This window comes from Osmerus mordax, chromosome 8 (genome assembly GCF_038355195.1).
Source record: "Osmerus mordax isolate fOsmMor3 chromosome 8, fOsmMor3.pri, whole genome shotgun sequence".
Taxonomy (NCBI): Eukaryota; Metazoa; Chordata; class Actinopteri; order Osmeriformes; family Osmeridae; genus Osmerus; species Osmerus mordax.
The window spans coordinates 19,896,527-19,908,883 of record NC_090057.1 but is presented as its reverse complement, the minus strand read 5'-3'; positions in this window follow the sequence as shown (position 1 = coordinate 19,908,883).

The following is a 12,357-nucleotide window of genomic DNA, read 5'->3' as shown; positions in this document are numbered from 1 at the left end:
CTACTTTCGGAAACGGTAGTCTACTATTTGGGTGTGCTTTGCCTTCGGCAAGGGCACAACCTTTGTTCTCTCACATATATATTAGTATTATTTTTATTTCTTTTTGCCCCCCTAAAACTCAGTCAATATTTGGCCTACATAGACAACCTAGGTGTCAAAAGTTTCGTCTTGGTAGCGATTGAGTTGCTTCTATTGGGATTTACGTTCCGTTGCATGGTTTAAGTGGAAATTAAGTTTTTGTGGCGAAAAGTGAAGCTAACGGTGGCTAACTTGCTAGCCACAGTCAATGACGCTACTTACGTCACTAACGTCACGAAAACTCGCGTGACTACCTCTAGCAGAACATTAGTTTAGCAGCTCGTTAACTTCTGGGAGATAGCTAAGCTAACTGCTTTACTGCAAGGCAGCTGCAGAAACGCCACAAGCAAAGAGGCCAGGGTGATAACTATTTACATTTACATTTAGTCATTTAGCAGACGCTCTTATCCAGAGCGACTTACAGTAAGTACAGGGACATTCCCCCGAGGCAAGTAGGGTGAAGTGCCTTGCCCAAGGACACAACGTCAGTTGGCATGACCGGGAATCGAACTGGCAACCTTCAGATTACTAGCCCGATTCTCTCACCGCTCAGCCACCTGACTCCCCTCCCCTATTTATTAATTTTACTTTGTGATATGACACACAATTGTGACGTGTAATGTACAATATAAGCTTATTTTATTAAGGAAGTACATCTACTTTCGGAAACAGTAGTCTACTATGTCACTGAAGTATTAGCATCATGACATTAGCCTCTGTTGCCCGGGCAACACATACTACAGTGGTCTATGATGCATCTGTTTTCAATCGTTAAAATAAACATTCCTCACAAATACATTTTCGTTGTAGGATTTATTATGACATTACATTACAAGTAAACGATTTGTGGGTGAAATTATCATTACCTGTGGTTTCAAACCAGTGTTGCTCACTGCAAGGCTGTAGCCTACGCGAGACACTACAAAAACATCTACAGAGCTGTAGGAAGTCAAACGGCGACAGAACATGTTCGGCACTCCCCTTACTTAAATCAAAAGTCTATCCAACTACTAACCTTAACTTCATTGCCTCAGCCTAAACTTTGTCAATCTGTTCATGAAAATAATTAATTTCAGGCTAAACCGTACAACGGAACGTTAAATCAAATTCAACCAACGCAATCGCTACCAAGACGAACACAGCAGTAGTCTACTGTACTGTACAATTTACCGGGGCAGCTTCTCCACACAGGGCTGTATCGCACTTGGCGTTGTTACTGACAATGATCGCTACCAGTGAGCTTTTTATGAATGAGCGATTTTCCACTAAATAAATGTCAAGCTTATTTACGTTTTGGGGGGCATATTTTCAGTTAGCAGATGGTACTGTTTGAATCGCGATTCCATCTTCTACTGCCAGGTAACGTCGTAGAATAATCTTCAAAGGGGGTTCTTTATTAATGAATGAATGCAATGAGTAGGCTAAATGCCTTAAAATATCACGAGAAGGGAAAAACTGAAAAGGACGTTTAAGTCATAGAGATTAGGTCCATTTTTACACCGGTCTGCCAAATTTATTCGTTTTGATTCAACGATGAGGCTGCCTCTTGCAGGGGAAATGAGAAGACATCTATTTCATTCTACACTTCACTCGTATTTTCAGTTGTAAATGAGCAGCAAAAAAATCTTTTAAATCTATGTAATCTTTATAAATAACAAGTATGCATTTTTATATAAAATATACAGAAATATCAGTTGTAAAAATGTCATCCAAAAACGGACCCCTGTGCAACCGACGCAAGCAAGCACACCGTACAATTTCCCCAGAAATTGTACCCTCTCTAGTTCACTGAAGCATTAGCATCATGACATTAGCCTCTGTTGCCCGGGCAACACATACTACAGTAGTCTATGATGCATCTGTTTTCAATCGTTAAAATAAACATTCCTCACAAATACATTTTCGTTGTAGGATTTATTATGACATTACATTACAAGTAAACGATTTGTTGGTGAAATTATCATTACCTGTGGTTTCAAACCAGTGTTGCTCACTGCAACGCTGTAGCCTACGCGAGACACACTACAAAAACATCTACACAGCTGTTTAGGAAGTCAAACGGCAACAGAACATGTTCGGCACTCCCCTTACTTAAATCAAAAGTCTTTCAATAGATGAAACTATCTGACTACTAACCTGAACTTCATTGCCACAGCCTAAACTTTGGCAATCTGTTCATGAAAATAATTAATTTCAGCCTAAACCGTACAACACAATCGCAATTCAACCAACGCAATCGCTACCAAGACGAACACAGCATTAGTGTAGTACAGTCTGTAGTAGTAGAATTTACCGGGGCAGCTTCTCCACACAGGGCTATATCGCATTTTGCGTTGTTACTGACAATGATCGCTACCAGTGAGCTTTTTATGAATGAGCAATTTTCCACTGAATAAATGTCAAGCTTTTTTACATTTTTGAGGGCATATTTTCAGTTAGCAGATGGTACTGTTTGAATCGCGATTCCATCTTCTACTGCCGGGTAACTTCGTAGAATAATCTTCAAAGGGGGTTCTTTATTCATGAATGAATGCAATATGAGTAGGCTAAATGCCTGAAAATATCATGAGAAGGGAAAAACTTAAAAGGACGTTTAAGTCATAGAGGAGGGGATCCCTCTCTGAATTGCTCCTCCCAAGGTTTCTTCCATTTTTCTCCTGTTGAGAGTTTTTTGGGAGTTTTTCCTTGTCTTCCTTGAGGGTTTAGGTTGGTTGAGGGGCAGTTCTATGGGCATATGTGAAGCCCTCTGTGACATGCTTGCGTGTAAAAAGGGCTATACAAATAAATTTGATTTGATTTTGAATTTGATTTGATAGAGATTAGGTACATTTTTACAACGGTCTGCCGTCGTTTTGATTCAGCTATGAGGCTGCCTCTTGCAGGGGAAATGAGAAGACATCTATTTCATTCCACACTTCACTCGTATTTTGAGTTGTAAATGAGCAGCAAAAAAAAGATGCTTTTAAATCTATGTAATCTTTATAAATAATAAGTATGCATTTTTATATAAAATATACAGAAATATCAGTTGTAAAAATTGCATTAAAAAACGGACCCCCGTGCAACCGACGCAAGCAAGCACACCCTACAATTTCCCCAGAAATTGTACCCTCTCTAGTTTAACTATTATAAGTCCATCTAATGGCAACTACACTATGCATAAGTCACCTTATCTCAGTATCTGATTGCACTATGTCGACCACTCATGCTGCTCATTCTTATTCTTATTTTTATATATATTTAATTTTATATTTAAATTGTTTTATTCTTAGATTGTTTAGTTCTTAGAAACGTTTCTACGTTTTTTTGTACTTTTACAAATTTAAGATAAATTTATTTTTAGTGTTTTGCACCTCCTTGCCACAGTAAATTCCGTGTTTGTATAACATACATGGCGAATAAACCGAATTCTGATTCTGATAACTATTAGTGTATATGGGATGGTCCTCTATGTGTCAGTCTCACTAGGTTGTGTATTATGGAGTTGCATCTGCACACAGGGAAACCAGGCCGAGTCAGGACAGGCACATCAACGTTGCAGACAGAAACATAAAATAGCCCACGGCAGTTATCGGAAATTCTGCTCTCTTTATTAATTTGTTAACTGTGATCGTATAGTGGGAGTGGTTGTTTTTACTAAATCAATTTCACAATATAGCTGCAAGCAGCATTGGAGGGGCCAAGCAGTCCAGAGCAGGACATGGCCTCCATAGCACTTGTGCAACAATTAAGTCACATCAACCTGTTGCACTCATGCAACACACCAAGTTTGGTTGAAATATATGTTTGCGTTCAAGAGTACTGAGAGTTCAAAGTTATTTTTCTGCAGGCCTCCTGTGCTCCTCATGGGAACAATGGAATCCAAATTTGGTGACAATCGAACAAATGGTTGCTGAGATATGCCCGTGCGTCTCGTTTGGCGGCTTCGCCACCGCTTTTGATCGGCTCTACCGAAGAAACAGTTTTGAAATTTGAAAATCCATCTGATACCTTTTGTGAAGCTTGGTCTGAAGATCATCTGTGCCAAATTTGGTAAACCTTGGACAGAAATTGAGGCGTGCAAAAGGTTTTTACCCTTTTCCATGAAATACAAAATGGCTGCCGCGTCAATTCGGTTATTATGAAAAGTTATCAATGATCAGGCTTGATATCTCACAAGACATCAAGAGACAAAGAAATTACTTTATTAAGGTAAACACTTCAACAGTTATTAGCCAAAACCCATTAATGCTTCCGGCCACGCCCACTTTTAGTCACATGACACAATTTTTGGATAACATGCAGATGGTGATGGAAGAGGTGAGGATGGACTCAATGATGGCTGTGTAGAAGTGCACCATCATTGTCTTTGGCAGGTTGAATTTCTTCAGCTGCCGTAGGAAGTACATCCTCTGTTGTGCTTTTTTGGTGAGGGAGCTGATGTTCAGTTCCCACTTGAGGTCCTGTGAGAGGATGGTGCCCAGGAAGCGGAAGGACTCCTGTTCTTCGACTCCTTGAATCTGTCTCTATCCCCACTCCTTGAATCTGTCTCTATCCCCACTCCTAAATCCTTCCTCCTTCTCTGACCTCAACCTCTGAGCTCTGCTGAGAACCAGGGCTTGTCGTTGTTGAAGTTCCCCCTGGTGCGTGTTGGAATACAGCAGTCCTCACAGAAGCTGATGTATGATGTCACAGCCTCTGTGAGTTCATCCAGACTAATGGTAGCAGTCGTGAACATATCCCAGTCAGTACAGTCCAAGCACGCCCGCAGATCCTCCATAGCCTCACTGGTCCACTGTTTTGATGTCTTTACAGCAGGTTTACAGAGCTTTACTTTAAATTTACATTTAAGCATTTAGCAGACGCTTTCATCCAAAGCGACTTCCAAGAGAGAGCTTTACAAAAGAGCATAGGTCACTGATCATAACAACGAGATAGCCCCAAACATGGCGAGCAGCCAAAACATGAAGCATACATTGTGGAAAACCAAATAAGTGCCAAAGGGAAGAACCATAAAAGCATGCAGTTAAACAAGTTACAATTGAACAACATGAAACTCCCCACAAGAGTGCAAGAGTTTAGCTGTAAAAAAAACAATCAACAGTAAAAAATATTTCACAGCGAGTACAAGAATTTGAAACCGTTACAACTAACCAACAAGAGCAACAAGTCTCTCAATACGAGTCATTGTGATCCTGGAGGAAACTAACATCAGGTCCAGCCAAGCATTCCTAAGTGCCGTTGTACTCCCGGAACAAGTGCGTCTTGAGCCTTTTCCTGAAGGTGGGGCGACAGTCAGTGTCCCTGATGGAGGTGGGGAGTTGATTCCACCATTGGGGGGCCAGACAGGAGATAATTAGAGAGAAAAGAGAATAATTTCTGCCTGTTAACAGGAATCAGATGGACCATGGCATGGTCAGAGTGACCCAGTGCTGCACGAGGGACGGCGTGGTAGGCTCTACTGACCACTGTAGTGTAGCAGTGATCCAGAGTGTTCTCTTCTCTGGTTGGGCATTTGATGAATTGTCTGTATTTAGGGAGTTCGTGGCTGAGATTACCTTTGTTAAAGTCGCCGAGTACAATAACAAGGGAATCCGGATTTTCTTCGCTCCACACTCGGAATCTGATCGGCGAGCATGTGTTGGGCCTCTTTAACCTGTGGACCCGGCACCATGTCAACTCTGACCAAAATGAGTGACGCAAATTCACGTGGCGAGTAAAAAGGTTTACAGATTATAAAAAATGATTCCAGATCCGGAGAACAATGTTGCAGAATCACTGTCACATCTAAACAAAAGCCACTGTTGATGTAGAAACAAACACCACCGGCTTTAGTTTTGCCAGAGAGTGCAGTGTCCCGGTCACTTCTCACGAGTTGAAAGCCTGCCAGATGTAATGCAGTGTCCGGGATCAAATCGTACAGCCATGTCTCCGTGAAGTATAAAACCGAAGATGAAAGAAAGTCTCTGTTTTTCACCATCTGTAGCTGAAGTTCATCCATTTTATTGCGCAGTGAACGTACGTTGGGGAGGAAAAAACTTGGTAGCACTGTTCGGATTCCACGTCTGCGTAGCCGAACTCTTGTCCCGCTCGCTTTCCCCTTCTTCGGCGTTTCATTGCATGAGCAAAGCCTAGCGCAGCACTGGCTAGAATTCCCACTAAATCTGCCGCTGGAAGCAGAAAAGTGGGAAATAAATCCGCAGGAGTTTAGTCCTGATGATTCCTGGCCGTACAAAAATGACGTTGTGTCCTTGGGCAAGGCACATCACCCTACTTGCATCGGGGGAATGTCCCTGTACTTACTGTAAGTCGCTCTGGATAAGAGTGTCTGCTAAATGACTAAATGTAAATGTATTTCTCATCAGCAATCAAATGAATAATTAACACTGCTTAGATGCTAAGGTTACACACACATTTTCAGTCTTGGTCTGTGGACCCCTGAAGTAGCCCTGGCCACCCCATGTATAAAAGTCTGGTTCCGCCACTGTATGAGAGAAAGATAAAGAGAGGGTGGAGTGAAAAAGAAAAAGCGGAAACCCTCAATGCAGTCAGACTGCAGATACGTTGCAACCTCCCCCCAGTGGGATACCAGCAGCCACTCAATATCTGTATTCAGTTTTGAGCAGATAGAGGGCTAAAATTGGGAGATAGAGGTGTAAATGAGAACAGGTGCCCCATCTGTTGAATCTCACAATGTGTCACACTTTGTGGGGAAGAAGATCCGCATGTGGTTTGGTCGGAAAATCAGGCTTGTTAGGGATGTATATAGTACATTTCATTCAATCTCTCTTTCTATATCAATCTAAGATTATAGGTAGGTAGGTGAGGTATTTACATTTACATTTAGTCATTTAGCAGACGCTCTTATCCAGAGCGACTTACAGTAAGTACAGGGACATTCCCCCGAGGCAAGTGTCTTGCCCAAGGCATGACCGGGAATCAAACTGGCAACCTTCGGATTACTAGCCCGACTCCCTCACCGCTCAGCCAACTGACTCCCCAGGTATACAGTACATACATTCATTTCTTAGGCTAGAGCTCACAGAAAGTAGTTGATATAACCTCTTTGTCATCAACTGTGGTTTGAATCATGAAATGTACAATTCGAAACTGTGTCAATTATTGCGGCGTGAAAGAGACCTGGAGAAGACAAAATGAACAGTTAATATATAAAGTCCGCAGGAACAGCAGTGAGAGTAGAAGGTCATGTGCCTGACATAAAGTGATTGTCATAACACTGCCTGCAACTAGCACCATAATCTACACATAATAAGTACACATAATCTTGTGAAATACTGAAATTTAACAACCCTTAACACTCTCTCTCTTACACACACACACACACACACACACACACTGTACCACACTCTAACATTCAGACACAAGCTCACAGGCTAGCCTCTCAGCCCCCTCCACCACACACTTTTTTTCCAAACAGTTGCTAAGGTGACGGCAAAGTCTGAATTTTAATCAGACAAACAATTTGGTATTGCGATTGGCTCATTTATCATTGAACACATGTGATACCTAAACACAAGTCTGTCAGACCAACTCAGACTACTAAAGACAAGGATATTACCCCAATTAATTGCTCACTTTCCTATGTGTAAATATAATCTCATAATGAACAAACAGTTGTAGTAGCTATGAAATGAATTCTTACTAAGGACAGGATGACTAACGTATATCATCTTATTCAATAATCCAAACGTCAAATATCAGAAATACTATAAACATAATTATGGTAGGGAGTTGTTCTGTCTCTTAGGCTGTCAGTCTCCAAAACCAAGTTTAGAGCACAAATTAAGCATGAGCAATTGTCGTAATTATACCCTTATCGAATTTTTACTGAAAATATTCCTCAGAAATTAGCATAGCATGGTAGCTTCAATATGGACTTTCTGACTAGTGAGTTTTTTGTTGTTGACCTAGTCTAATGTCTCTAATCTAACAGAATGTATCTATGAATCATAAAGGGATTTGAGAAGTTAACTTTGTATTCACCTATACTGTGCTAAATAAATATATCAAAGTATTGTAATGATCATATTCACATGGTTTCCTCTAGTGATATGGCAAGGCATATCCTTGTATTGTTTTATGTCCATCTTTATTGGTTTAAATAGATACAAAAATACTTGTTTTTTTCTTGTGTCTTGAGGTTATTGCTTATCCACCAAACTTCCATCACAATGCATTATTAAACTAGGTTTACTAGAAGGTTAATACATTTCTTTAAATGTTGTTATTGCTAGTGCACTGCCTTTTTGGTGACGCATGCATTTAAATTGATTTCTCGCGAGATCCATGGGTCCATCTATTTGAGCAGCTTAACATGGTTACATTTATTTCTTGCAAACCGTTCATCCAAACACGTGACATCACACATCCTTGGGTCCTGAGCAATGCAATAATTGACCCCCACACACACACATAGATTCCTACTTTTATGATTAGATTTTGATCACTCACCATGTTGATGCCTCTGGGTAATGAGACAGACCTATTGGTTAACCCATCATCCCAATGGAGCAGAGGATTAGTACAGGGTGGGGAACAAAAAATGGGAGTAGGAATGGGGTTATTGCTTCCCATCCTGCCCAAAGTCTCTGGACAAAGCTCTGGAGATGGAAGACTCATTTTCTGCTCAGTCTTATCTTTGTGAGAGGCTGTATTCTTCTTTTTATTTCTATTCTTTAGCTCATCCTCCTGCCTGAGACAATCAATGTCTGTTTCTAGGTATGCTTTCCCCACCACGTCTTGTGTTTCTTGCATCATCTCCCCAGGAAGGGTGTTCTGTTGTTTGGCAGAGGGGCTGGGTGGATAGCTACTCCACACGTTCACCAACTGGATCACGTCTTCTGGCTGGTCCTGGTCTTGGGCCTGGATTTCCGTGGTGGCACTGCTGGATCTGAAGCTAGGTTTGGGGGAGATCGCACTCTGAGAAGCGGTTGGTTTGCTGAAGGCCTCCAGACTGCTTGGGTCCAGCACACTGGAGGTTACTTCATCCAGTAACTCCGAAAACTTAAGTTTGGCTTTGATCTTTTGATCCAGCAGCCAGTTCAGTTGTGTACTGGAGCCAGTGGTAGCTGTGTCATTGCTAGAGATCAGAAAATGCATGGAGCTCCTCCCATGCCATGCTCCGCCTTGAACCTCCCCCCCATGAAGCTCTGGGTGAATGCTCTCCCTGCTCTCCCTGCCTGTCTGGTGGATGAATTCTGCCGTGAGGCCCCCTGGCTAAGCATGTTCGGTTGTAATAATTTTGCCTGAAAGACCTCCTGGCTTTTCTGCTTGATGGAGCAGTGCAGTAAACAGGTAGCTCCCGAGCTCCAACTGTCAAGGCTGTCTGAGCCCTCACTGCTGTGGGTGATGCTTTCGGCTCTGGGACGGGATGGCAGGCTGGGGGAGGATCTGCTCGAAGATGGGCCTGATCTGCCTGGCTCTGCCTCCTCCAGCAAGGCTCTGTGGCTGGTGAATATTGGGCAGGAGGCTGTAGAGGATGCTGAGCAGGACAGCTGGTCTTGTCCCTGCCTCCAAGAGAGCAGAGAGGCTGTGGTGGCTGTCCTGTCCATTAGCCCAGAGTTTCTTTGCTGGGCACTCAACTTGAAGAAGAGTTGAGCTGTCCCTAATTGTCAGCATTGACAACTGACCCATGGTATGCTGCTCGGCTCTGAATTTAAAGTGCTCAGACAATTCCTGCTACACAATACTCAGTTTATCAGGCTGACCTTGGAATAAGTTGTCTGGCAAATGAGGGCTTTGGCTTGGGTAAATGGCAACCAGTTCACCAAAATTCCTTTGGGATCCCTTGAAAGCTGTTTCGTACACATACCCCATTTATACTGTTGCGTAATTTCAAGTTAAGCATCAATGCATTAAGCAATGATTAAATATTTTCCAAATTGCTGGGAATAGCAAAAGCATAGCCCTGAATGTTTTAGTACTTTTGTATCAAGTACGACTAATAAGACTAAATGTATTATGTTTCTGTTAACAATCTGCTGTGACAGAGCTATCCTTAGTTAGAACATCTATTGATAGCAGTGTCGGCTTTGAAGCTTTTTCAAGGTCAATGACTCCATAGAGTATTGATCACGGATAACACATGGCTGCTGATGGTGAGAATGGTGTGCAATGTGTGAAAAAGACACAGTAACAAGCAATGGATGAGTACACAAACAATAGTGATGGCATGTCAAAACCTCTGTTCATGTTGTCTTTACTATAGTTCCTTATTGGTGACAGTGACGTCTTACATTTCCTTTGTAGACTCTACCAAATCTATATATTTCAATGGTTGGAATATATAGAACATATTGTTGTATTTTAATCTGAGCCCTGCAATTATGATCTTCATCAATATTCACAAGATTGCAAAACTGTGTCGATAGTGTCACTGCTCCTCTGGGTGAGGGAGACAAAGCCTCTGTTCGTCGGGGTGAGGGGGTGAGAGATCAGTATTGGGCATTGAGTGGCAGCAGTCAGAAAGCAAGGAGCTATACTGACTAAAATGCAGCCAAAGTATTCTGCTGTTATACCATCATGTTTACCTCCTTCCAACAAGTTTTCAATTCAATATGCTAAGCCAATACAGGATACTTTGCGTGTTACATTTACTTCATTTCAACATAATCAATCCTAACAGGCTAGATGCAATGACCAGAGAGGATTAACTTACCTTTCATTAAACCTATAGTACACTTTAGCCTTATAAAGTAAACTTGAGTGTAGTACATAATAGTGAAACAGGCAGGCAGTTGCTTGTGTGTGGTTGGGTGGTGAGAGCCAGACTGTTCCATGGTCTCCTGGGGGGTCATTAGTGGAGCTTTCACCATGGACAACTCTGGCCATAACTAAGGGACCCTATGCGCATGCGTGCCTCCTGGTGCTGGGCTCTACACCCTGCCTGCTGCTCGAGCCCAGTCAGCAAACAGCCCCCTAGGGCCTTTACAAGCCTGTCTACTGGTGTGGAGAAACCTGCAGCAAACAGCACACAGACTGTGTTCTTTCTCCCTGTGTCTTTCTCTGACACTATTACTGGTCATTCTTCAAATACAGTAGACAGTCTATAGTGGTGAGCTCCTCCTATGGTTAATGTCTTTAATAATATATTTTCAATCTCAAGAGGAGAAGAGGGGAAAGAGTCCATTTAGATTTATATTTCAGACTGGAGACACAGTCCACCTGTGGCAGCTTGGGAGTAATGACCCTGAAATGGATTCCTGCTACAAGCACAAAAGTGGATGTAATGGGTAATGCTTGTTTAATCATTGCCCACTGTTTTCATCGACCGAGCAGGCTGTCCATGGCTGGCTGACCTGGCCAGTGTTTTGCAGGGACCAGCATCTCTCAGCTATGCCCTGCAGCTACCTGTTCCTCTCTCACGAAGCCTCAGACCCTCATATTCAGCTGGATGCAGTGAGAAATGGAGAAGAGGCTGTGTCTTGAATTTACTATTGTAGTGTCTAGTGAGTCTCCTTGGATCACTGTCCTACTCTTTCCTGCTCAGTGGCCAAACCCATCCACTTCACTAACAGGTATAACAAGAATTTATGCTGACTTGGAATAGAATGGAAAAGAAATAACATATGAATTAAGTCTTTACTAAGCATCTGGTAAAAGCTCAATGATATACAAGGTTTATAAAACAATCCATTCATAAAACAACTAAAGAAAGTGAACAGCCGTTGCTGACTCTGGGAATTATTGTCTTGTAATATTATTATTTGTTCACTAAACATTAACTAGCAAGCTACTGTAATCGAGATTGTATTGTTGCACCTTATTGAAATAATTGAGATGTTACCGTATAATTGTTTGTTCAGCATTCCTGGTACCTGACGTGCTTACTTTGCGATGTGGCCAGTAAATACATACCGTTCCTCAACTTGGACCATCGAAATACTGTAGAAATATACTGTCATTCTTGATCTTCTGCTGTGCTTTCTATATGCACTATTTGTACGTTGCTTTGGATAAAGTGTCTGCTAAATGAATAAAATGTCAAATATGAAAAATGTGTACAGTATGTGACCTGGATAATGTGCTGCATTGGGAATCTTGTATGCAAGAAGTAAAGGGACGAGCTGACCTCAATACATGTCATTACCATCTCACAGCTTTTGTCAGCAGTGCAGAGGCTGCAAGCCTATGTATGTGTGTTAATACATACAATATAGCGTGTGTGGATACCTAGATGTGTCAAATATCCCCTGAAAGTACAAAGTCGGAAGGTTCTTACTACTGACGTGCCAGTAAGTCAAAAACTGCCTGACAATGCTTCAGATGCAGTGACAGTGC